This window comes from Ambystoma mexicanum, chromosome 8 (genome assembly GCF_040938575.1).
Source record: "Ambystoma mexicanum isolate Mex_15411 chromosome 8, UKY_AmexF1_1, whole genome shotgun sequence".
NCBI lineage: Eukaryota > Metazoa > Chordata > Amphibia > Caudata > Ambystomatidae > Ambystoma > Ambystoma mexicanum.
Genome location: NC_090929.1, coordinates 1,567,342,365 through 1,567,369,459, shown reverse-complemented (window position 1 = coordinate 1,567,369,459; position 27,095 = coordinate 1,567,342,365). Strand labels below are relative to the sequence as shown.

Here is a 27,095-nt window from a genome sequence, read left to right as displayed (position 1 = left end):
TAACACCAAGGATGAAGTTTCAGGCTGCGTCGGTTTAGGTGAGCAACCCTCACTTCTGATCGGGAGGGCAAGTTGACTCCTTGGACGGCACAATGGAGGGCAGATGAACAGGTCCAGCAACTCCCGATACCATGTTCTCCCGGCCCAGTCTGGAGCGATCCAGATCAATGTGGTTCCGAACAGGCACAATCTCCTGAGAACCAGCAGAATGATGGGGATCGTTGTGAACACATAAAAGAGGTTGAATGTCCACTCGACCGTCAGTGCACCCCTCAGAATTCCCTGACAAGGAAATACGCTGAAGCAGAACAACTCACACTTCCTGTTAACACTGGAAGCAAAGAGATCCATTTGAGGAGTTCAGCAAAAGGAGAAGATCTCCTTCTGAAGCTTTCACTTGCGGCAGGGCAAAGTCTGCCTGCTCAAGGCTGTGACATTCTCTTCCGGCCAGATGGGCTCCCGTCAGACAATGTTCTCCCGAGCCCAGAACCACAGTCGCATTGCTTCTCTGCATAGGAGCAAGAACCCCACACCACCTCGTTTGTTATGGTAGTACATGGCCACTGTGTTGTCATTCAGGATCAACACAGTCTTGCGTTTCACAGCGGGGAGAAGGGCGACCAGGGCCTGCCTGATAGCCCTCTGCTCCAGCAAATTGATGTGTTCCCTAGACTCTGAGGGAGACCACAGTGCGCTCACTGTTGGTTCCAACATGTGTGCCCCCCAACCTGTGAGAGACAGATCTGTGGCCACCGTTACCTGGGGCCAGGGTTGACAAAACCACACGCCTCAGCAAGTTGTCTCTCACTGCCCACCATGTAAGATCCTGAGCCACCTTGTCCGAGACCTGAAGAAGGTCCAACAGGTGGCCCTGAAACTGCAACCATTGTCACCTGAGGAGCCACTGAGGGGATCTCATGTGCAGTCTCGCTTCCAGGACCACTAGGGTGCAGGAAGGAGGCCATGAGGCCCAGAAAGCCTGGGGCCGGGACTTTCTCCTGGGATTGGAGAACATCGACCATCTGAAAGATGTTCAACAATTGGTCCTCGGGAGAGAATGTCCTGCCCAGGCGAGTGTCCAAGACTGTTTTGATATTTCACAGAGACCAGGATGGCAAAACACAAGACCTTTTAAAGTTCAGGGAAAAGCCAAAGCTGTGCAATAGAGTGCATGTGCAGAGTGCAGGTGCTCAGACACTAGATTTGGAAAGCAAGCTCAGATGAGCCATTCGCCCAAATGATATGAATGCCTTCCCATGTGGTGCGAGCCGCCACCACTGCTAGCACCTTCATGAAAACCCTGGGAGCTGAAGAAAAATCAAACGGCAGGACTTTGAAATGGTAGTGATGTTGGCCCATTGCGAACCTTAGATACTTCCTGTGCTTCTGATGGATAGTGACATGGAAAAAGGCACCCCGAAGGTCCAGTGAAACCAACCAGTCCTGCAGAACAAGGGCTTGCAAGATTTGGACTAGAGTAACCATCTTGAATTTGTCCTTTCATCGGAACAAATCCAGCAGCCGCATATCCAGTATTATCTGCAAAGCCCTGTTTTTCATCTGCACCAGAAAGTAGGTGAATACCAACCCCAGCCCCGTTCGAGTGCGGTACCAGCTCTACTGAACGGATCCGGAGGCAAGGTTGGATTGAGGGCCATGGTCCATGGGACATTGCACAAATGGGAGACAGTAGCCCAGTTGGATGACCTGCAAGATCCAAGCGTGGGGCATGGTCCTGGACAAGCTGAACAGGGAGAACCTTCCCCTCACAGGGGATTCGTAGCAGAAAATCTCAGACTTTGCACCTTGTGACGCGGAAGGGACAGTGTTAGTCGCCGCTCCTCCTCTGGTAGCACCTCTATGCCTACCCCATGGGAATCTCCTGCCTTGCAGTCTTCTATGGGCTGCCTGGCCTGGACCAAGCAGGACATATGAGGCTGAGGGATGAAACACCTGATGCATCGCCAGACCCATGGACTTTGCCACCACCTTTGACGTCTGGAACTTCCAAGAGGGCGTCATTACCTTAAGCCCCAAATACGTTCTCTCCATCAAAGGGAATCTCCAAGAGTTTTGCCTGGACACGGTGTGCAAACCCGGACGTTCTCATCAAGGGTGGCATCTCGCCACTGTACTTGTGGCCATGGGTCTAACGACACAATCAGCTGTGCCCAGTAGCGATTGTAAGATCTGACGGGAGGCTTAACTGCCATCACTGACCATATACAGAAAGCCCTCCCGCATCTTGCCCTCAGGGACATGCTCCGGCACGTTGGCCACAGCGGACCAGAGACTGAAGAAGAACTTTGCCAGGGTGCAAGATGTGTTAATTGCACCAAGGGCAAGGCTGCCCTACGCAAAAGCTTCCCCCCCCCCCGGGCGTCCAAACCTTTACTCTCCCCATCAGGGGGAAGAGTAGGAAAGGTTGATGACTTCAAGTTCACAGTCGCAGACTGTACCACTAAGCCCTCAGGGGAGGCATGAGTGGACAAAGACTGGATCTGAGAGGGCAGGGCAATGCTTCCGAGCCACCTTCCGGCAACCGCAAGTGTAGAGGTCAGCCTCTCCCACAGCTCTAGCACCGGGGCCTCAACATCTACCTTCAATGATAGCAGAGCCCCCCCTTTTAGGATGTTTGTCCAGTATATCCATAAACTCAAATCGAATTTTGGGCCGGGATGGAGCAGATATGGCCAGGGTATCGGCAACCTTAGCTTAGAAACATTAGTTTCTGAAAAGATGCCGGAGTAGGAGCTGGAAGAATGTCCAGTTCAGGGGAGGTGTCCAGACGACTAGCCTTCTGGAGGTCAGAGACCAGTCCTTGGATATCTTTGCCTTTCTGATAGAACTCTGCTGGGAAGTTCCCAAAGGCCTCCTGGTCCCCCTCTTCATCATAGATATCGTACACCTGCGACACAAAGGGGTTCAGGAGGAAAAGGAGCTTATTCCAGAGGGTCCCAAACGCCCCCGGCAACAATGACTAAAATGAAACCAATGCCAAGACCTCCTTGCCTGGAGCCGGGGGTCTCATGGCGCTGGGAAACTTTGCCCCGCTAGGGGTCCGGGCCCGAGGCAATAGGTGTACAGGTGTGATCCCCAGCGAGTGCCCTGTCTGTACTGGAGGATGCAGTGGGACCCGTCACCAGTGGCTATCGGCTCCACCACCTGAGCCAACAAAGCCGAGATGGCCAGTGCTTTGGCTAAGATGTCTAGCTTTTTCAGTTGAAATCATTGCCATTCCTCCAGATTGGATGATTGGGTTGCATTCCCTCTTGATTCCCTGGAGTGTTGGCATCTCTTGTTCTTCCCTTTTTAGTTGCGTGGGGGAGACTTCTCTTCGGAATGACGATCTGCGCGCTACAATCTCAAAGGAAACCACCCAACTTCACCAGTCATCTTGTGGATGCAGGTGTATATCTTTGCTACCGTTCCCATACGGACATGGGGTGCATGCACTGGCAAGACCCGCAATCGTGGGCGTTGTGCTCATCGCCAAAGCAATAGAGGCAAATCAGATGCTGATCTGATAACTACATCTGTCGGCCACAATCCACACATGGCCTGAAACTAGAGGCCTTTGCAGTCATAGGAATTCGAAAAAGCTTGACGAGCATGATCCCGATATTGAACAGTGTGTAGAAAAAAGGAATAGAGGTCACAGAGTGCGGCATCACAATATATACTGGCCCAGGGATCAATGGAGGTGGAGATGTTTCCGAAGAACAGCTGCACTGTGGATAGAATTAGCATTGATTAGGAATCCATGGGTGGAAGGAATCCATTAGATCGCTACAATAAATGCAACCTGACCAGAGGGCCACTAGGAGTTTGTAGACTCTTGGAAGGTCAAACACCTTCCCCCAAAAGGAACGTAGACCCAGTCAGACGGAAAATTCGAACTGCGGTTTATTACAGCAAAACCAACAGGATCAGTCCAAGGACAGAATAAATCTGTGGACATCTCAACATCTCCTGGCAAACGTGCCATTTTTGTATCCGGAATGAGTCATAGTGATGTCACAACCCGGACCCTACTCCAGAATACCTATCGCCATCTGGGATAGGCCATCAGGAGTCTAATAACCTATATGATCACCTAAACATGTTATTCTACTGGCTCTTGCATGTCAGGTGACTGGCCTGCTTCATCCCCAAATCACCATCTCCAACAATGTTGCAGTGTGAGGGTCTTACCATTGGTTCTTGCCCGTTGCTACCCACCTCTAGGCTACTGAACTATGGTTGGCTAGAGCCACCGTCCCCAGGTCTGGTATCCGCAAAGGTTCTCAGCTCTTGGTGTACCTGCTCAAGGTAATAACGACTGTGTGTCTGTATTGAAACTTGTGTGTACCACCTCAGTCTATGAGAGTGCTCGTTCATCTCGTGCAACACTTGTCTCGCATTGAAACATCTTTGTTGAAAGCTTCTGTCTGGCGGCCTGAGATTGGCTCCCTTTCCCAGTGCTGGTTTCTGTCCACTGTCCGAGTCGGCTGGGTCACATGTTCGGAGACCATGATTTGGAGCTCTGCAGCTCTGAACTATGAAGAATTATTCGCATTTATTGCAGCTGGTGTTACTGTTGTTCAGGGAATGGATTGTCATTTGTATCTGGTGGCAGCGGGTCCTGTCTCACGTTTATTCTTGTCCTGCCTGAATTCAAATTACCTCAGCTCTTGCTGAGAGTCCTGTGGACTGCTGTAATTTTCCCAAACCATTATGCGGTTCCTACAGTGTCCATGCTGTTCTATACTCTCCACACGTTAGTCAGACTGGTGTCTGTCAGGTCTCATAGGTGCTCCTGCAGTTCCATAAGGTTATTTGCATACAAGCATCTGCAAGCTTTATTCAGGATCTCTTGTTTCTTGCGGTTTCTGCGTTGCTAAGTGCAGCTAATGATAAAATAATAAAAGTAATCACAGTATGTATATGTATCTGTCCTCGATCTACAGAACTATACGCTTGTGTTCTTTGTGTATTCGAGTGTGTGTTTGTGTCCCGATGTGGAGATGGCACGTGTGCTTCATGTCCAACGCTGCCAAGTCGTCTCCAATGATGTCAGTAATGCTTTAAATCGATACTGTCATTTGAGATCTCTTTAGTTGCAGGCTGGGGGTGCTCATCCACTCTGGGGTAGACGTGTACTACACCTGACATGTAGGGCTGGCTGAGAGGGCACGTCTCAACATACTTGTCTATAATCGGAACACTAGGAATTGGTCCGAAATAGTATGGGCGTTCACGGCATCTCCTGGCCTTCTTCCATGTCATATCTCATAGCAGGTGGAGGAGGCAGTGAATTTCCCCATCCCTCTTCAGTCCGCCCTCTGGTTGACTTGGTCGACCAAATCCTTATTGGACAGTCCTTTTGCTCTGGGCTGCCATGTTTGTTATTCCTCTGCAGTGTCCATAATAGTTTGTGTGGTTGTCGAATGACCAGCGCATATAACAGCATACTCCTTCAGGGTTGCACCAAACCGACTTCCCATCATAGAACTTTGGGTCATGCAGAGTCTCCAGCTTCATGGTCCCTTCTGGAAATAGTTCACAATGCGTAATCTTTGATCTCAGCTTGTCTCGTTCTGCGACAATCTCATCCTTTGTCCCACCTATGTTCACATCCATCAGGATCTGCATTCCGATAGCCTCTTCTGTTGTCTTGCATCTTGCCATGCAGATCTTGATCCCACACACTAATGCTGCTCCCAGCATGAGGGCTCCTGCTATCGCCTTCAGGCCGTCTGACAGCCATGATGGCATCCATGACCATATATACGCTAGCGAGCTCTTGCCCCTCCCTGTTACTTGTGCTTCAGCTTTCATTTTCGTATGCATATGTGCCAACTGTGCTACTGAATCAGAGTTCAGTTATCTCGTTGTTAGCTGGTGTAAATATGCAACAGGAACTCCCTATCTTTGCGCAAACTCCTCCTTCTATAGCTGTGAGGAGATCCAGAACATATCTATTCTGAAGCGCCAACAACCTTATTGCTCGGAGCTCTTCTTTTATAGCCTTGAACCCATTCACTGTAGAGTTAACCGGCATTTATGTACGTCTGTATGCCTGGTATTGATTGCTGAACATTTGTGTTCTGCTAAACAGTCAGTGTTCTACAGGGATCTTGTCCAGTGCAGTTTCCGATGCCTCTGAGAAGTAATTCCCTCCCACCCCCCTCTTTTCACTCTGCTCAATCCATCCTGCTTCTCTGCCTTCTCTATCTGGGCGGTTGGTGCCACCTTGACCGATCACCAACGAAGGCATGTTGATGTGTACCAATGAGCATACTCCTCTGCACTTAGGTAGCAGCTTCTCATACGCTTTTGATCCACATGCCCAGTAGTGATCCATCAGCACTGCCATTCTGCCATTCCTGCTCTCATTGCTGCAAGTTGTTAAATTGTTTTGCATCCTACGTTCTGGCCAACTTCAACATCACCATTGTTCTGATGGCACTAGGCTGGCATCTCCAAGGGAATTACTAGCATCGGTCCAGCTTCTTTCTCTACCCATGTCAGCAACTTTGCGCTCACATAGCATTCCTTCAAGCACTTGTCATTTTCTTCCTGCACCTCCTTCAGTGCCGACTGGGCAAGTGTCAGTGCCTTGCTTCCCACAACTCCATCTTGCCATCCATCGTTCGTGTACACTAGTACGTACACGAATATATGTGGCCTTTTCCAGCATCCAGGCTCTCCTGCCATCTCCTTCACTCTTGTCCATGGACATGGCAATTCCTTCAGGGTGATAGTCTTTGTTTCTCCCGTTTAAGGTCCGTCTGTTATGTACTGCAACCTTCATCTAGCTGCTAGTAATTGTTCATCATGTCTGATGTCTTTATGTAACTGTCTTCATATGGAAATGTCCATTTGGACATCCATCTCAATGTTGCTGTCTTCCCTTGGAATCTTCCTCACGTTTGCACCACCGCGAGAGACATCAGGCACTGTGCTCTTGCTGCTGGAATTTCCATTGCTATGAAAGTTCTAGAGGCACTCATGGCGTAGGGGATTAAAGAGCAGACATAATAGCTCTACCCGGTGGTTTCCTTCCCTACCTTTATCATGTGTTTGTACCACATGTTGTTGGATACTCGAGCAGTGTCAGTGAGATACATGTCTACTCCCGGTGGGCAGTCAATGTCGACACCAATAATGTCGACAGTCAAAATGTCGACAAATTAATGTCGAAAAGTTGTAATGTCGACATACAAAAATGTCGACATTAGTTTTTCGACATAACTAAAATAATTACATGCATTCAATACATGCAATAATTAATAAAGCAATCATCTCTCATATAAGGTAAGTCAGTTTCATGTTTTATTAAATCTGTATAATAATTAAATAGTAAACTTTTTAAATATAAGTAATATTTTTAAATATAACTTTGGGATGCATGTTTTTAATAAAATAAATAAATGTAATGTTAGTTTATATTTCAGTTGAACATGTAATACTTTTGATAACCAGTTGATGGTGCTAGCGTGCTAAAAATGCATGTCTATCAATAATAACACGGCACGTACTTCAACGTTAACGTAAGCGCCATTTTTAAAGCTCACTCTCGATAAGTTTCTCCCGCGGTCGCGTCTCCGTTAGTTCGGTCCTCGGAATTTTTGGATTTTCTTTTGTTTTTCACTATTTTTTCTGGCTTTTTTCATCGGATGGACTGGGTCTACTTGGATGCCTCGGACTGTGCCCACCTGGATGTTTCCTTTTTTTTTTTTTGGATTATGGTTTTTTTCGGAGCTGGAGATTTCGCATACGGATCAATATTTGGTTTTTCCGGAGTATGGCGTTCACCTGGAACAGGTATTTGTACAGTGGATTTATGTGGATTACGGATTCTTTTCTTGGACTTCGGACATTTTTTTTTTGATGGTGTGGATTTTCGCCTGGAATTGGCACTTTTTCATGTTCACTTCAATTTTGCTTTACACCTGGATTTATGGGATTTTCTCGGAGTTTTCACCCTTTTCAACACGGAATCTCGATGAACATGAACTGTAAGTGTTTTTCTTAACATTTCAAGTTAAATGCTAGAGAATCTAAGTAACTTTCCTTGTTCTCCATGCTGAATTCGTGTACTATTTGCATTAATTTATTGTCATAATCTCTGTATTTTTTTCTTTTTGGTGCTTGATTTGCCAATGAAATTGTTTGTGAAATGCGCAATTCCTGATGCTGTTCCTCTAATTTTAAGTCCTTTAAAAAATGCCACAAATTAGGATGCTGTGTGTTGAAATTTTTATTTATGCGGCTATGCCAGCCTTCTAACGCGTTATTTGTTCTTGGTTTGTTTTCCATGGTAGCCTGGTAGCAGTTCCACAATTCTATTGGGTATTTCGGTCTGCGTCTGTTTCCACTCCTAGTTAATTGGCCTATCCAGGTGTTCTCGAAGTAGTCCAGTAAATTTGTACACTCATCCTCATGATTTTTATAGTACTGACTTTCAATTAAATGTTCGTAAAAAGTAATGACATGCTTTTCCGGTACAAAAGCCAAAGCAAAAAGTTTTTTAACGTTAATTTGAAAGCAACTGTCCTCTGTATATTTTGATCCCAAACCTAATTTTTGTATCTTTCTCCAAACACTCTGTGTGAAATGAAAAAAACATCCTTTTATTTTAGTTTCTCTGTACACGCTAGAAAATCCCTTGATTTGAGCTGTTTCGTAATCCATGATTATGGTCTCTGGTTTCGTATCTGGTGTTGTTTCCTTAATTTTATTGTATATGATTTTGTATGTTTCCTCTGTTTTTTTTGGCATCAAAAAGTATATTAGCGGTATTATTTTGTCATTGATTGTCCCATGTACGGTGTAAAACTGAAAAAACGGGTGAGGGCATACCTTAAAAGTTGCGTCACTCTGCCAATTTTTGCTTCGACTTCGATGCTGAAAGTTATTTGCGGTAGCGAACACTAAGATTTTGTCAGTGTTCATTTCAATTGAGCCACAGTAAAAATTGTCTCCTCTTGCAGTAACTTTAAAAATGTCTGGAATTGTTATATTTTCAAAGGATATTGGTGGAGGTGGTAGGTTTTCATTAGCATGTTTGGTTCGGTTTATAGTGCGCTGCATTAATTTTTCAGCCGGCAACTGAGCTGTTATATGTGTCGGTAACTGGCCACAAACTTCTCTGAGTACAGATCCGCTAGCTTCCCCCTCATGTTCAATCGCTTTTCTTTTTAGTTCCGTCAAGGTTTTCTTGATTATTATATTCGTCTGATCAGGCATATGATTGTGTTCTTGTTTACCCTGTACCTCTGTTCCGACTGTTACTGCGCGTGCTGTACATTTATTTTTTGCATATTCCGCGCAGCGCCAGTAAATCCTCTCTTTTCTTTGAAGTTCCTTATAGAATATGTAACCATTCCAAATTAACTGCTTTCCTCCTTTTTGACTGCTTATAAATTCCACTTTGTTTTCCATTTTATCACCTGAAACGATACATTAAATTATTTTTTTGTGGTATGTTATACTATGTGTTTTATAGTACATTTTATTTTATTATAATGGTCGTGTGTCTTACCTTTTCTCCAGTTCTGACTATGAATGAAGTGTAATATATTGCCTGAAGTACCCTCTCACGAGATGTTCTGTCAGTGAATGACGGTTTTCCACACCCGTTACTGGTTTCCTGCTACCAAAACAAGGTGCTTTACTCAGGAATGTCATCTAGTGTGTTAACCATTTCGTAACCTACCTTTATCTAGTGTAATAGAGAAGTGGGTGATTACGGACGAGGGGAACGGGAGGGGGTGCTGGGATGGTTCGTGATGTAGGGTGAGGTTGGGGGTTTTGGGGGGGAACCCCCCAATAATAAACGCTAGTTTTGTCATGTTTATTTACTTCGTGTTACTGCCTACGTTAATTGATCATTTTTTCGTCGACATTTTTTCGAAAAATTTACTTTCTCCATTATATGTATGGGATGTCGAAATTACTGTTTGACATTTTTTTTTCGACATTTTTTTTTCGACATTATGACTATAAACCCTACTCCCTTCAGGTCTGTGTCAACATTGCGCTTACCTCTCCTTACCTTATCAGCAGTGTCTTCTCGTCCACCTGACATGGTCGTCCCTCCTGCTTGGGTCAGGGGAATGTTAGTATAGGGTACAGCAGTAGTGATAACATATAATTGTCAAAATACAAATCGCATCAAGCCACTGGGAATTAAGACACAACATGATAATAATGTTCTTTATTGTTTCTTTCATATCCACTTATGCTGCTTGATCCTTGCAGCCTGGTGATAAAGTTGCCCGACCAGAAAATCGCTAAAGAAGGAGTTACTGGGTTAGTATTTGTCAGTACCCTCAAGCCCCGTGAACCAAATAATCACTCATTGCAAAGGCAAAGACCTCCTCCCAGACCTTCCTTAGGGGTTTCTTAACGTAGCTAACACTGGGAATGTACAGTGTTTGAGTTGTGGGTATGCTTGCGCCAAATACTCTACAAAAACCAGATAACATACTGTAGGAGATCGTGCTCTGAATCGTCTGGGTCTCCATATATAGTACACAAAGTGGTTAGAAAAGGTTTCAGGGTGATGGGTGGAAGGTAGAATCAGGATAATAAGCTAATCAATCCCCGCAACATTCACGTGGACCTCCGTGTGCGAAAAGGAAAATAACAGGCATCCAGTGTATCCTTAGTCGATCTGTACAAGTGTTCCAGTTGCTGCTTCTGCTGTTTGGGATCTTCTATCCATGGGGACCGGGTCTCCCCAACTCGGTGAGGTCCACACGCACTTGTATTTCATAGAGGTCCTGATCTTTGCTACGTTGCTCACAGAGGCTATGTTGCCAGGTGAGGTCACTGCTTTGTGGGGCTTGACGTCTTGAAGGTGATTCCAGACGGTCTTCCCAACTAGCCTAACAGCCCGGTCTGCTACCTCTTCTACAACATAAGGACCTGTGAATCTGGGCGCATTCCAGCGCCTCACAAAGTTCCACAGGAGAAAAATACCTCCCACCTTCACAGAATACGTTCGTTCATTGTCTTGTGGTGTGTCGTCACAGTCAATCTCTTCATCGTCTTCTGGGCCTTCCTGGATCTGCTGTGTCTGGCGAGATAAAAGAAGCACTAGAAACCAGAGAAGTAATGTAGTCGTACATCTCCTGTCCTAACACATCTGCACTGTTCACACAATCTTTCAATGCTCTTGTGGGAGGAGCCAGGTGAAGATGCATGCGCCGTCCTGTGACCACCTCATGGGGCGTTGAATGGTGGTCTGACCCAGGCTTATTGCACAATTCAAACAAGGCCAAAGGTAAACAATGTAGCCAGTTTATTTCTTGGTGCTGTGCTGAGTTTTGGCTATGCAATCCTTTAGGAGTCCATTCAGGCGTTCACACAGCCCATGTGCTTACGGGTGGCATGCACAGGCAAATTTATGCTTAATGCATAGCAGGGTTGTGATGTGTTGGATCAGCTCATTGGTCACTATCCACCAAGAGAATGGGCAGACAACCACTATAAAAAGTAGCGGTATCCTTGACAAACTTGGATCATATCTACGTAGTCCATGTGGAGGTGGAGAAATGGGCCTGGTGAGGTGTGGCTCCTCTCAACTCAAAGTATACCCTACTGCAAACTGCTGGCAGGCCAAGCAGTTACTTATGAAATCAGCTACAGGTTCATTCAAATTTGGGCAAAACCACGTTTCTCCAATGTGTGCAGCAATGACCCCCTTCCCTGTGTGTGCTGGATAGTGTCATTGTGCCAATGCCGTCTACAGCAATACCAGTGGCATTACCACTTTCACTGTGTTGTTCCGACACCATAAGGCATCTGTCAGAGATATGGAGCATCCTCCCTTTATCCATAGCTCCTTCTCCTCCTAGGGCGCAGTCCTGAGTGATCTCGGGTCCAGGTCCCCTCCCCCGCCAGTCGCACTCCTGCACTGCCTTCCTGGTAACCCCCACACTTGGAGACTGTTTTCTGTATCCCTACAGTCCCACTACCAGCACTTGACACCTGCTGTCTGCACTTGCCACCTGCTGGCCGTACTTTTACTTATGGTTTATTATTTTCTTATCCCATTTACTGCACTATCCTCTCCCCTTTCCCCCGCACTTCTCCTTCCCCGTCCCATGTACTTGCGCGATCTGAATGACACCTGGCCTAGTAGGATCGTTTTCTATCTTCCCTCTGTTCTCCCTCCCTTGCCTTGCCGCGCCTTGAAACACTTGTGTATAGGCAAGTTATAAATGCCATATCATACCATACTGTCAACGTCACGTAGGTGGAGCCAGAATAAACTGTCACCTCCTTTGCTGTGTTCTAGTGCCAATATGAGAGCCACTAGTTCTGCTGCCTGTTCTAAATAAATGGGATTTTAGTCGTGCACTAAGAACCACCTCGCATGTCCTGTCCTCCTCCAGTCTTACCACTGCAGTCAAAGTACGTCTGATACCATCAGTTTGATCAATTGTCGACGAACCGCCAATTTACAGCACGTCTCCCCACTCAAATCAGTCCTCCTCTACTTTGCGGGTCTCACTGAACATCTCTATGTTCTTTGTGCAGTCATGTGCACAGTCTCCTGCCTTGAGGACATCTGCCAAAAATATTGCTAGGTTTACAGTCTTGCACCTTACTATCTTCAGTCCTACATTTGATAGTATCACCTCATACCCTGATGCTCTGTGTGGTTAGTGTGCTCTTTGGCTCATGCATTATCGCAAAGAGAGCATGCTCCACATACAATGTGGTGGTGCACCCCATTGTCACTGCTAATGACTTCTTCACGGCATAGGCCGCAGCTGCCAAAGATGGTTCACACAGATAATGTCCTCTCATCACTGGATTGAGTTGTCCACTGTAGTAAGCAATTGGCTTAAGGTCCATGCTTGCTTCTGAGTCGGTACCACCTTCCTCACCACCCTGTCAGTGTGTGAAAATAAGAAGAATTCCTTTTTGTAGTATGGGGTCCCTAAACACTGGGGCAGTGCTTATGGCCTCCTTCAGTTCCTCAAAGGCCTCAGTCATCTCTGTGGACCATGTCAGTGTCTTTGTTCCCTGTTGTGCCACTTTCAGAGCACCTAAATAGTGGCCTGGTGTATGTGCTGTAGTCAAAGACACATGCTCTGCAGTAATTGCACAACCCCAAAAACAGTTGCATTTCACTTACTGTCGTGGGCAGAGGTGTTTTGAGTATTGTCTCTTCTCTCTGTCGGCCGTCCTTGGATATCATACCTCCTTCTGGCAATACTGTAGTTTGGCCTTGTCCACCTTGTACCCTTTGTCAGCTAACACTGTCAGCATGTGCACGGAGTCTCATCTGCACTGATCTTCTGTCTCACTGCAAATCAAAATGTCGTCTACATACTGTAAAACTGTGCTTTCTGTCTGTATGTGACTTACATCCGTCTGTATCACTCTGTTAAAGAAAGATGGTGACTCGCAGTACCCTTGAGGTAAACAAGTGTTTCCACTTCTGGTTTCGGTAAATAAAGCTGGTCACATCTTTGAGTCTAGGTGTAGTGGCACTGAAAAGAATGCATTCTTCAAAATCAATGACAGTGAAACAGGCAGCTTCTGCTGGAATGGCACACAAAATTGTTGCTGGGTTTGCTGCTAGAGGATACCCTGCTTCTACAATGTGGTTAAGAGGTCTTAAATCCTGAATCGAACACCATGACTACTCCCCCCCCCGTTGGCCTTCCGCACAGGGTACACTGCTGTGTTGCATGGAGATTCTGAGGGTACCAAAATACCTCTGTCAATCAAGGCTGTAATTGTTTTATAAATGCCTTCATCTGCTTCCTTGGTTAGGGGATAATGCTTTACCCTTGGCAAAATCGCTCCTGATTTTAGTTTGATCTTCATTCCCCCTATGCAGCCCACGTCATAAGGACTTGTGGTCCATAAACTGCTGGGTACTTTGGCCATATCTCCCTCCCAGAATGAGGGCGGCGCCTCCAGCGCCATAGCCATTCTCTGTGGCACGTCCCTGTAATGTATCTAACAAATATATTACACTCATCTTGAACACCATCTCCAATTCCTGTCTCTCTTTACCAAACAGTTCTTCATCTGTCACTGTGGTCAGACTGCACCCTTCAACTGCAATTATTGCTCTCCATGCCCTCCCAGTGTCATCCACTCCATGTACTGCAATCCAATCCACCCTTGCCGACACAGCCTCTATTTCTATGGACACTATCATTCCCTCTGGCTTGCTCGTCTAATGGTGTATTCGGCCTGAACAGGTATTTGTTTGGAACTCGCCACACCTTTCCTGCAATCCCTGGCATCCATGCAATGGCAATGTCTGTTCCATATTGAAACACCTCTGGGTCCACTGGCACCCCCTCTGTACAGTGCGTCCACAATAGGCTTGGACAATCTGCTTTACATTTAACATGTCTATGCCTGGTATTGAGTGCACTATGCCTGTGTATATAAATGAAATGGTCATGTTTAGTTTTCGCATGATGTCTCATCCCAATATGTTTACAGGTGTCTGTCGAGAGAAAAGCAAATGCAGTGATCAATCGTGATCTCCTATAGATAGTGAGATATTATCAGTAAAAGGAACCACTTCTTGAGCCCCAGAGAGTCCTTGAGTGTTCATGGCATCGCATGACAACTTAAATGTTCCTTCCCTAATACATGACCTAGTCGCCCCAGTGTCAACAAGAAGGAAAAACGCCCATCGCCACCCCTATGTGAGGTTCCTCCTTAGGTTTGGGTGTGATCGACAGGATGGGATACATCAAGTTAGCATATGGGCTGTTCTATTGGGGGTACATGGATAACCCATTCCCTGTAAAAGGGTTGTTCCCTACCATTGTGACCCCCTCCCAGTCAAACAGGTCCTGTTGCTACTGTGTCCACCTGTGCCGGTGCGTTGTCGTCTTGTAGCTGCGCTAATTGCTGTGTTCTCCCTCTGATCTGTGATGCTTGTAAATACTATGGTATTGGTGCTGCCATTTGTGGTACCTGTATCTGTGCTTGTCCTTATGGCATCTGTTGATATGTACCCTCCACCTGTCCTTGTGGCCGTTGATCCTGTACATAATCTTCTTGTCCCCCTTAATATGGCTGCTGACCCCCCCTTAATATGGCTGCTGACCCTGCTCCCCCCAATTATGTTGTGTCCCTCTAAATCATCATACCCTTGAAATGTGTCCTAGCTGGCCACAAGTCCAGCACTGTGGTGGCTCCCTCCCTTATCCTGGAAAACTCCCAGAAAAAATAAATGGGTTGTGCTGCATCTGTTGTCCACATCCCCAAAACCCTCCTGAAAACCCCCCTTGGTTGTGGTGCATCTAGGGCCAGAAGCCACGTCCCTTTGTAAACCTCCCCTTCCTCAGAACCCCTGCTGTGGGCTGCCCCGCCCCATATACCCTCCTCCCATGGGCGGTACAAACTGTTGAGGCTGTTGATGCTGCTGCTGTGTTGGTGGGGTGGGGCTGGCTATAACTGCTCCTTCCATTGCATACATTGATAGCTTCCACTGCACTAGCTTGGCCTCATCTGCCTTCCCATCTTCTGCTTTTTGCTTAACCTTTTCCTGCCACATTCTACAATGATGCACTATTGTGAGCTGTATTTCTGGCAATCCATTTGCTTCCATCCGCACTAGTTTCTTCATACTCTTCTGTACCGGCTCTGCTAGTCCCTGCAGCAAAATATGATAAAATATTGCTACTGTTTTGTCTCAAAGCTCTCGAGGCACCAAAGCTCTTGAATCTCCTGAATATACTGCACAGGATCTTCATCTTCCCTCATCCTGCATGACGTAATCGCCCCAATGTCCGACGTGTCTGGGTACTGTGTGCGTAATGCTTGCCAACTGCTGCCCTGCAGTTTGCAACTAGTGCCCCATTGTGCGCTGTATTATGTGTCGTCACCCCTGGGAACCCCGCCTCGTCATCAGCTGCGTCTCCTAATATCGATACTAATAATCCCTTTACGACTGTGACCAACTGTCATCCTTCTCCATCTCATAAATCAATTTCCCAGCTCCTGCACTCAAGGATGGTAACCTACACTTCACATTCTCCTCGTATGTGTGCTTCCAAATCACGTACTGAGGTCCCACCCCTCCTCTCTCCAATAAGGGCATCTGAGCATATGCTTCCTTCTCAAGTGATCTCCCAGTCAACTGAATTTGCCGAGGTCTTCTCTCGTGCTCAATGTCTGTGCATATATCTACTGGTTCCAATGTGGGCACTCTCCTGTTATCGCAATAAGCTCTGGACAATAGTCTTTTCGAGCAAGCTATGGCGGTCTCCCCCCTCCTACGTCCGGGGAGATTCCTCAGTCTGTTAACATACGTGCTGTGTGAGGTGCAAAGGTCGTCCGCCTGTTGTGTCTTCTCCCTCTTATCCCTGTGCATGTGTCCTGAACTCCCATGACACCTGTTTGTCTGTCCCCCAACCCCGTGAACTGCGATTGGTACTGCTCCCCCTCTCTTCCCCGCTGTGATTGTCTTCGTTCTCATATCCTGTGTCCATGTTGCTACAGAAATCAGCAAAACCTAGTCTCCTCTGTGTCAAGCCTGTGTGGGGTTTTAATTGAAGGTCGATGTCTACTAAATCATACTTGCTACCTCCCACGTAGGCCCCTAGGCCTGCTCTACTTCACTCGTTTGAGCTGTCTGGTTCTGTCCGCCCGTCGTCCTCCCGTTTATTACTTTCCCTAGCCAATGCTGCCTGCGTCTTCGCCGCCCTTATGGCTCGCTCGTCCTCCCTCCATGCTTGTTCTCTCGCCAATCTGGCCAACTGCGACTTCCTCTGCTCCCTCTCTGCCAACTTGCATTTTCCTTTCTCTGCCATCTCTCCGCCTTCTCCAGTTCTCTCTCCCTTTTCTCCCTCATCTCCCTTTCCGCTCTCTTCCCCTCCTTGAGATCCCTCTCTATTCTTTCTTCCCGCTCCATTTAGAAGTGTTCTTTCTCTTCTTCCCTTCTTCATTCTCTGTCTTCCAGCTCCAGTTTCTCCTCTATCCTCCTCTCTCGGTCCTTGTGCTCTAATCCCACTTCCCTGTCCTTCTCCCTTCTATCCCGCTCATCCATCAGTTCTGCCCAGTTTGTTGTGTCGCTGTCCCTCTTCAGGCTTTCTATTGCCTCGGTCATCCCTTCTGCCTCCCCATTTGTCTTCCCTTGAAGCTTCAAAAATACCTGTGCCGCTATCCATTCTTTTGTACTTATGCCCTCAAACTCCTCCGTCACGTGTTGCTACGCCTCACTGCTCTCCCCTGCATCACTAGCTGGCTTGTCCTGCACCCTTCTGTTTATCCTCTTTAGTGTATGTTGGTGGTTTATATGTCGGATTTGAATACCCCCCTCTGCTGCCCTTAGTTCCCTCATTAGATACATTCCCTGTTCATCGCCCGTATCATCAGATACTACACTTGGAGGGGCAGAGGGATGGGTCCCTTGGTCCTCCTGCTGGGTTAGCATCCACTGACGCCTCGCGGCATCCCCCTCCTGAAACATGCACCACAACTCTAATATGGCCATGCATTTGGTCAATTTGTTTCCCTTGTAGATACTTGTATGTGTGTCAATAGCGATTGCTGCACATCTTTGGAGAAACTTCCACAAGGTGGCCATAGTTTTGTAAATTTACTGTCTGTACTTTTGGACCATTCTGTGCTGTATTTGCATATTTACTCCTTATAAGTCGGAAGTGTCTTACACAAATTCTGAAGGGGAGTAGTCCCCCGCCCCAGTGTTACTGTGATACATTTCAATACTCTTCATCTCACTTCAAGTTGAGGGTTTCGATAATCCGCTGTTCAGGGCTAAAAGTCACAATGCCATGATAATACTTTCAAGTTTCTACGAGCCCCTCTTGCTCTAAGCCTCATCAGGCGTGCTCCGCGCACCGCCCCTCCTTCACAATCGCTGCCTCCTCGGGCACACAACCACAATCGTGCGCATGCGCCTTCCGTGCACCACCACTGGTTCACCTTGTCTGCCAATGTCAAATTCTCAATACTAGCTCCTCACCGTCTCAAATTGTCTGTGTCCAATATGCAAACCTTAGGGTGATGTCACCAAGCTATCAAAACAACATAGGTCAATCAAACATCACGCGCACGCTGCAGTAGCTGGTTACTCCCAAATCCACACAAAACCCCACAGCTGTCTTCCTGCACTCCATTCAGAGTATACCAATATCCTCTTGTGATGAAACTGCACCTGTTGCGTCCCCTAACGTGTGAAACACATCGCTCCAGGAGACTTAACCAGTCGACTCACCTTCCGCAATCTAGACTAGCTCCCTTGCAAACGCTCACAGGAATACCATCATCTATGACCTGAGCTAAAACGCCCAACCCACAGAAATACCTTATTTACATAACTTTTGTCATCCAAGTCCTTGAGTCAATAGTCTACGTTATTCACCAGAACCTTTTACCTCTAAGACCGAATGTGCCCAAAACAAAAAGGGACTTCTACCTCTGCTCCTGTCCCTACTCACTATAACAGTACTAAACAATGTTATAACGCTACTCCACAATACTCCACAATACTCCACAATACTCAATACCCTCCCTCACACCCACAGTTGCTGTCGTACTGGTCAATACTTACGTTCCATGTTGTGGTGGCGTGCCTCGCGGTTGAAATACAACCTCAGCCCAGAAGAAAATACAGCCTTAATGGCCCCATCACGCAAGAAGGAAATCGCAATCAAACCTGTGGATAAGGGTGGAGGTATTGTGGTGATGAACAGGGAACACTACGAAAAAATGTTGCATAATTTGATTGACAAAGAGAACCATTATACAAAAATGTTGGTGGACCCCCACGGACCGTCTTATGGAAACTTTACAGGGATTTTGCACACAAGGCTAGAAAGTGGTTTTTTGACAACCGAGGAGGCATGCTTTCTCACACCAAGAGAGTGCAGACTACCGACTATTTATGGACATCGCAAAGTGCATACAAATTGTGTCAATCCACCGAGTAGACCCATTGTTTTGCTGTGCAGGTCAGTGTAGACCCTTGAGGGAAATACAATGAAAATACCATACACGAACTGGCAGAAGATTTACCTTCTTTTCTTAAAGATACAATGGCCACTAATAATTACTACGAAGGATTGGCCTTTGACCATGATAACAGCTTGTTAGTATCGCTTGATATCACAGCATTGTATACCAACATACCACAAAGGGAAGCCAAGATATGTATCAAGCATCGGCTGAATAGCCGCCCTATGCAACAAGGAATACTGACTGAGTTTGTACTCAACCTTCTGCAGATAGCTCTTTGTAACAACTTCTTTGAATTTTTAGAGGATATATATCTGCAGAAGCAAGGTACAGCTATGGGGGCGGCCTTCGCCCAGAGTTTGGCCAACATCTATATGGCAGATTTGGAATAGAAATATATTCATAACAACAACCCTTACACCACCCAGGTGTTGCATTGGAAACTCTATATAGACGACATTCTCTTTATTTGGCAAGGCACTAATGAACAGTTAAAGCAATTTAACTGGTAAAATCAGTGTAACAATTTGGTGTTTACATGCCATTCAGATAATCATCAGTTGCCTTTTTGGACTTAGTCATATCCCACAATTTATACTTTGCTTTAAAGAAAGCCTACTGACCGCAATACTTTATTGGAATATTCAAGCCAACATCTGCATTCATAAAAAGACAACTTGCCATACGGTCAGTTGTTCCGGATATGCCGCAATTGTACTACCATTAGCGACTTAACAGGCCAATATTCTGGGTGAGAGATTAAGTGCGAGAGGATATCCACACAAATTGATTAAGAAATCAAAAAGAGCTTGTTGGATACTGAAAATCTGCTCAGCCCACGTGAGAAGAAAGCCAACTCTGATCGGATAGTTTGCGTGACGACTTTTTCACACCAAACTCGACAGCTTAAAATACGGATAAAAAAAAAACATTGGAATTTTGTGACCAGTACAGGTTGTACTATGGGTGGTCCTCCGTTTGCCCTCAAACGGGCCAAAAATATTCGAGATCAATTGGTACATTCACGGCTCGAGAAATCCAGGATACATTTTGCTCAAAACATCTTGCAGGCAGTTTGGAAACATGAAATACAAGTGCTGGGACATCATGCCTGTGGTAGTTGCAGTGTATGCCACTTGACTTCTAAAACAACAGAATTTACACATGGGAATTTCCACTGGCAGTTGAGACAATTCACCAACTGTCAATCTTCCAATGTGATCTGTAATTCGATGCCCATGTGAACAGATATACGTGGGTATGATCACAAGAAAAGTGGTGACACAGATTAATGAGCATCGCTCAAGAACAAGAACAGAAAATGTATCATCACCATTGGTACAACACTTTGTTATGGCCAGGCATTCAGGGGAGGACATGCACTGGTTTGTAATTGACCAACTGAAACCGGATGCGACTCAATATTCCATGCAACATCGGATACTCAATCTGGAACAACGTTGGATCCATCGGCTACGGTCTCATGAGGTTGGCTTAAATGAAGCACTTCAATGGCCTATTCTGTTATCATAATAGGTCACATTTATTAACAGCAGATTGTAAACCCCATGGATGGCATGACCAATAAGAGCATTCTGCAGCATAGGTGCGACCGGATAAAACTAGATGCAAAATGACCAAGCAGGCATCTTTAGCCTATGTGCAGATATATGTCAAAACACAGACTGCGTTGTAAATTATTGACACACAATAAGTTGGCAATACATAGAACAATGATACTTTGCTGCAGCCATGTGAAAATGTCTGAAGTATCACTACAAGTGGAGTTTCACAAACTGGTGCAGTAATTCATTTCCACTACCATGAGGGTTGGATTTGATAATATATAAAAGTGTCTCAATCTGTTAGGAATTACGTTTTCATACCAAACACACAGTAAATGTGTTAAAAAGCCTCCCTCCAAGATGGCGGACAGCTGCAGTCAGCACCAAAGGGAGGCATTGCAGACAAAAGCGGACCAAGTACGCCTACTTACGTGGCTTTGCGTGTGCCTGTGTTTTGTTATTTCTGAACCTATTTAAATGGTGTCGAATTTGACAAGAGAAACACTCTGACGTGACGAGGTGTGGAGAGATCGACATTCCACGTAGTAACGCCGTGGTTCATGGGAAGTGGCGGACAGACAGGCAATAATTATTAAGGTAAGCCACTGGAAAAGGAAAAAACTAAGTGTGCTGTCTGATAGTTCTTTGGTTTTGGGGCATCGCAACAAACGGGCTTCTGCATCAGTGCAAATCGCAAGTCTAACCAGAATGACTTGATTGGGGGACAGCAACCGGCTTTGCTGTTCTCCAATCGGGGGAAAGAAATGGCATATACGAAGGGCAGGACGCAATGACACAAACGGCACGCACATCTCCGATGAGCCTCGCATTATGGACATCGGTTGGCGGCCGCTGGGGAGCCCCCGAACCAGTTTGTTACGTCCATGGGGGCTCTCCTCCCGTGGCTGTCCTCAGAAAGGGCGGTTCGTTGCCACATAGGGGTCTGTTAATGTCGACTTAATTGCTGAGTCTAACCATCTCTTGTAGATGGCCTTGGGTGGTCAACATGACCTCAGGAAATCACGAACCGATGGGGGAATGATACCATTCATACTCCAGTTAAATCCTCTTTTTCTTTGGGGCAAATTGTCCTCATGATAAGAGATCGAAAAATCCTGTGAGATGGATGAGTTATTTTGGAAAATCTGCTATATCCAAGTAGGCAAGATAATTGACCCGTGGTTGTTTCCAAATTAGTGGATAGGTACATGTACCTTAGTTTCTGGTGCAAGAGGGTGAAAAGTACTTTAGGCCCAGTCTCTAGGTCACTTCTCTTAGCAATCGAAGGAGTTTAGTACAGCGAAGAGATTAAGATGGATGATCCAACCTGTTAGACTTCAAGTTACTTCTCATTTGTTTCATCCTTGACTATAGGCAAGCCGCAAGCATCTAGGAGGCAGTCAATTCGGGGCTAGCATGCTCCAAAGAACTGAACCACCAATTGGGTAAAACTCTAGACATCAGACATACACCAGGAAAATCGTGAATACCCTGTTCCTGCTTTCCACTATCGCCTATAGGTTTGTGGGCATCATTATGTGACCCGTAGGGGAAGCCTTTATAGATTGCAAATGGCTGCAAATTAAAGAGGGTGTAACTTTAACTTTAAGCCTTAAGAACGCTCCATACTTCGGCTTTTTAAAGAGAATGGCTGGAAGATATGGGATCCTTTTTGGCTACTTTGTTGACTTAGGGTTTGTGTCTGATGCGGATTGGGGGGGCATGGGTTTGAATTCAAGATACCCTTGGGTCCAGTTGTGGGGATGTGGTGAGAGGTCCTGGGGGTCCCCTGGGAGGGGTGCCAAGACACCAGATGTGAAGCATGTGAGTCCTTGCAGGTTTACCCCTGTAAATCTTTGAATTACATTGGTGCTAATGTTTAAAAACTTTGGTTTCACGTGTTGACCGGTGTGATAAGGCAAGGTGGCTGGAACCTTAAATCAATGAACTAGAGTGATTGTTCCAGCGTTTGGGTTTTAATTACCCACATTGGTGGTCTGTTTTTCTTTTTACTTCAGTTGCCTGGTTTAGTTTGAATTCTCCTTTTTCGGCTGTGTTTCTCCTCCTTCCTTTTCTTTTCTGAATCGTTTTCTGCTTTCTTAAATTTCTTATCCTGTTTTGTTTTCTTGTTCCTTTTTGTTTACCAGGCTCCTAACACTGCTAAAATTGGCCACACACACCAATGCAATCCCAAATGGGTTGTTTTGTCCTGAAGAGGGCTCTGATCAAGAAATCAAGACTGGGACGCAGCCGAAACAAGTCGACAGTATTTTGCTTAAAATCCTATTGGATGACAGTTGCCGCAGTTATCCTAACTATGAGGGGAATATACTCATATCAAAATTGTTGTTGATATGTATCTATAACGCAATTATTGGGTGCATTAATGTGCAATCATCACCTTGCACTTTAGGGTCGAATTGGAAGACACTGTTGGTATATACCCTCGAGTCTATACATTTTGTACAGTGCTGGCGCTGCTCTGTTGCCGCTTCCCCCCCGCCCCCGTCAAGGTGCTTGCCTCCCAGTCCTGGTCTGCCTGACAACTCACTGACCTCGGGCTGGATTATTTCCAAGGGGCTCCTGACGACCTTTAAACGGGCACGTGTTTTCCTGTCTTCTGGAAATGTGCGAGGGTCCCTCAGGTTCTGCGGCAAAGGAGTCGACCTGGTGCTGGGCTGGCGCAGCCAAGCATCCTCTTGCTACCAACTTGTTGGGACAAACTCCCAGGTAGACCAGAGGGCCAGTAGGAGTTTGCAGACACTTGGAAGGTCCAACACCAGGTCATTGGGCACTGGATTACCAACATATCTTCACTGACTCTTACTTACTTGTAGAATCCCCAGGAACAAGCCCACTCAAAAAGGTGCCAACTGGAAGACCAGATGTGAAACAACTCTGTGGAAAGCATTAACTTTCCAAGACAACTCCTGACAGTGGGGATTTCCCCTTCTCTAACCATCTGCTGTACGTGTTTACCCAACAGCACAGCTATATAAAGCTCATCATCACTGCATAAGCTGTAATGTCATGACCAATTGCATAAGCTGTAAGTTTTGAATTATGTCTGTAGTATTTATAATGTACCAACGACTGCTACCACTCCTGTATATGTAACGAAGCTCTTACAAGTAACAGCGCCTCAATGCCCTTTTATATATGGGTGCTATATAAATTTAAATAAATAAATAAATACTTCCAGTGTGAACAGCCCTTTTCTTCCAAGTACTAATTCAACCAAGTAAGCCAAGGAAAACCCAAGGGAACCCCTATCCTGCCTACATTGTTCACTTGGACTTTACACTAGGTTTCAAGTAAAGTTCAGAGACGCAATATGGCACAACCTATATGTTCTCCAGTGCCTACTACCCATACACAAACTGTCTAGTGGAGGAGTGCTAAAAAAACCTCTGTAGAGAATGAGGTCTCTTTGGAACAACCCATGAAGAGAAACTGGGGCCAGGAGGAGAGCTTGGGGGAAACACGTTTGTCTTGGAAGCAAGACAAAGCAAAGCAACACCGCTTTGAATCCCGTTCCTGCCCTTACAGACGGGTCTCCAGTTTGAAGTGCGTAATAAAAGATTAGTTAATCGCTTCCTACCTTTCTTCAGATATCGTTATACAGAAATTCACAGACACAGTAGGTTTAAGGGGTTTCATAAAAACATTCAAGAATTGCTCTGGGACGACTCGGACGGTTGAATCTAAGGATATTCCTACGGCTCCCTGAACCTCCACATTGACCCCCCCCCCACTCCAGAATCTCCCCGACATAATCTTAAGCAATCTAACTATTATCGAAGTCCTTCTGATCTTGATGGGGAAACCTAAAGGCTGAGGAATTTTCTATCAATCTCTGCCAGAACTCCCTAAGGGATACCGCTACTCTGATGCACTGCAGGATGTCATGACGGTTTCTCTTCCAGTTTCTACCCTACTCACCCTCTCTCGCACTTAATCAGCATCTATCTTGACTCCTCTCCCTCTGTGATCATCATTTTGCTCTCTCTCTACCTGTACACCTTTCCCTTTCCTTCTCAACACTATCCCATCTTCTCCATTTGCCTTCTCTCATCTCTTATCGGCCATCCTCAATACCTAAACCTCTCTTCTCGCTCTACTTTTTCTCTTTCTCTCAAACCGCCTCACTCCACTCCCAATCTCATCTCTTCTCCTCTCTATGCTCTTCCCTCTCTACTCTGAATCACCTATGTCTGTCTTTGTGTCTTAATCGTACCACTCTCTGCCCACATCTTCCAATTATACCCCTCCTGCTTCATCCCGGCCAACCACTGTCCCTACTACCATCTTCCTCTCCCTCCACACCTTACCATACACTCTCCAATTCCCCCCAACACTTACCTGCATTTATCTATCTGGCTCATCTTTTAGAGCCCCTCAACACTCACCTGGTTTTAAGATTGATTTGTAAAATCTGGTCTGCTGAATAGAATTAAGGAGACCACCCTATTTATGGTGAACAGGGAACTCCAAGAGGTTAGCCAAAATCCAATCAAGGTAGCAATGGAAATTGGTGAGCGCAGGAACCAAGGGCTGAACTGGGGCCGGGGTATGGACCACAGTAGGAGCCTGGGGTGGTGCCGGAGGGAGCATGTCTTTGATGTCCCCCCCGCCGCCCCCCCCCCCCCCCAAGGATGGTGCCCATCTGCGGTGATTTCATGAGGGTAAGAACATTTTAGAAGAACCTATCCTCAATGCAGGGGAAGGGCCTGGGGGCTTAGAAGCCAGGCCCAGTGGCTGCTGAGGTCTTGGAGGTACTTGCCACCCCGTGCTGGGAGCTTCGTACCGCCTCTGTGAAGGTGTGGTAGGGTATGACGTGGACAATGTTGCCGGAGTGGTCCAGTCCCACCTAGACGTGCATTCCCATGCTTGCTCTCCGGAAGGAGGCGGCTCTGGGCGAATGCCATCTAGTCTGGCCTGGCGGCCATCTTGTGATGCTCCGCGCCACCTGCATGCTGCGTGGTTTCTGAAGGGCCAGGACCAGTCTCCGCCTGCATGCTCAGAAGCGAAGGCTCGGACCTTCACTGCACCTCAGATAGAGACCTGGGTGGCGGAGTGCCCTCGGGCATGACGACGGTAGTGCTCCGTATAGACACCCCCTCAGGTGCACGCCCGGTAGTAGAGCAAAGCCCCTCTGGGATGTCCCCGGTAGCTGAGCCTTGCGGCCCCTTAGCGGTGGTACTAGGAGATCTTGTGACCCCTCAGCCTGTTGGCCTGTATCTTTGCTAGCCTCAGTCTCTTTGCTGGTCCTAGGACCCGGAAGGTCCCCCTGCTGGGGCGCTTCCCTGGGTAGGAGTTGCCCTTGAGGGGTGCGGAGGAGAACAGGGCACCGACCTTGGGCCTGGTCTTCCTCATCACGTAATTCTTGATGTCCTCTGGAGGTGAGCTCTCGAACAGCTCCATCCACCTGTCCAAACGATTCTTGAGAGCTTGCAGTGTCAACACTTTGCACACAAGGCAAAGGAAGCTGAGTTTGTGGGCAAGGAAAACTCGCAGTCTGGACACCTGCTGAAACTCGCCGTCGTCGAAATGCGCCGGGGAGGAGCGTGGCACCAGAGGACAGAGTCTTCTCTGATAATTGCTAGGAAAAAAAAGAGAAAAAAAAAGGAAGCTTTGGGGAAGAGCGTGTGGAATTACAAGGCAGGAGGCCTAACCAAGGAGTGCTGGTGAAGCAGCCGTTCCAGACGACGCGGAAAAGAGGACTGGGGAGTGGCACCAGTGGGCGGAGTCAGGGGAGTACATGCTCCCAGGGCCGCACAGATCTAAATTTAAAGGGGAAGACAATTATTTCTGTTGAAAAAGGCTCTGTATCCCGTCCTTAGCGAGGGACACCCATACAGTATGGAGGAAAGGGGGCGGGATACAGAACCAGGAGTAAGGTTGTTAGCGTCTAATGGAATGTCCAAAAATGTGGTTTGGACATCGGCCGCAAACACGGATGTCTTTAGCCAGGAGTGGCACCTGACCACTGTGCTAGTGGCCATAGCCATACAGTCTGCCATGTTCAGCTCTGATAGCAACATTTGATGTGCCGCCTCCCTGCCATCAAAGAAAACGGCCTGGAATTGGTTGCTCATTTTCCCTTGGGGGATGTATTCGGCTGCATTTGCATTGGCCACTGTTGTCCAAAAGCTGAAGGAAAACTTTGCCATGGAGCATGAGGCATGCACGGCCCACAGGGGTGATGCCAACATGTTCTTGCCCCATGCGTCGAACCTCTTAATCTCCCTGTCCAGTGGAAGGGAAGGTAAATGTTTTTGGGCTAGCCGTAGTGGCCTGGACCAACAACCTCTCAAGAGACACATGGGAGGAAAGAAAGGACAGGTCTGACTGGGCGGGCGGTGTTTCTTCGTCATGTCTCGGTTCACAGCCGGATGAGGGGTAGGCTTCTCCCATGCCTCCAGCACAGGTGCTTCCACTGCCCCATAGAAGGACAGGAGCGTCTCAGTTATGGGCACCTCGTCGAGATGTCGTAGCAGATATGGAACCCTGGACCTGGATGGAGCAGAATATCCCAAAGTACTGGCAACCTTTTCCATAAAAGCGCTG

The 27,095-nt window shown here is 46.8% G+C and overlaps 1 protein-coding gene across 1 annotated transcript in view; it reads right to left on the bottom strand.

Moving 5' to 3' along the window:
• The window catches only part of SMC3 (structural maintenance of chromosomes 3), a 1,173,064-nt gene that overhangs the window by 725,056 nt on the left and 420,913 nt on the right, over positions 1-27,095 (bottom strand). The gene's annotated exons all lie outside the window — the stretch shown is intronic.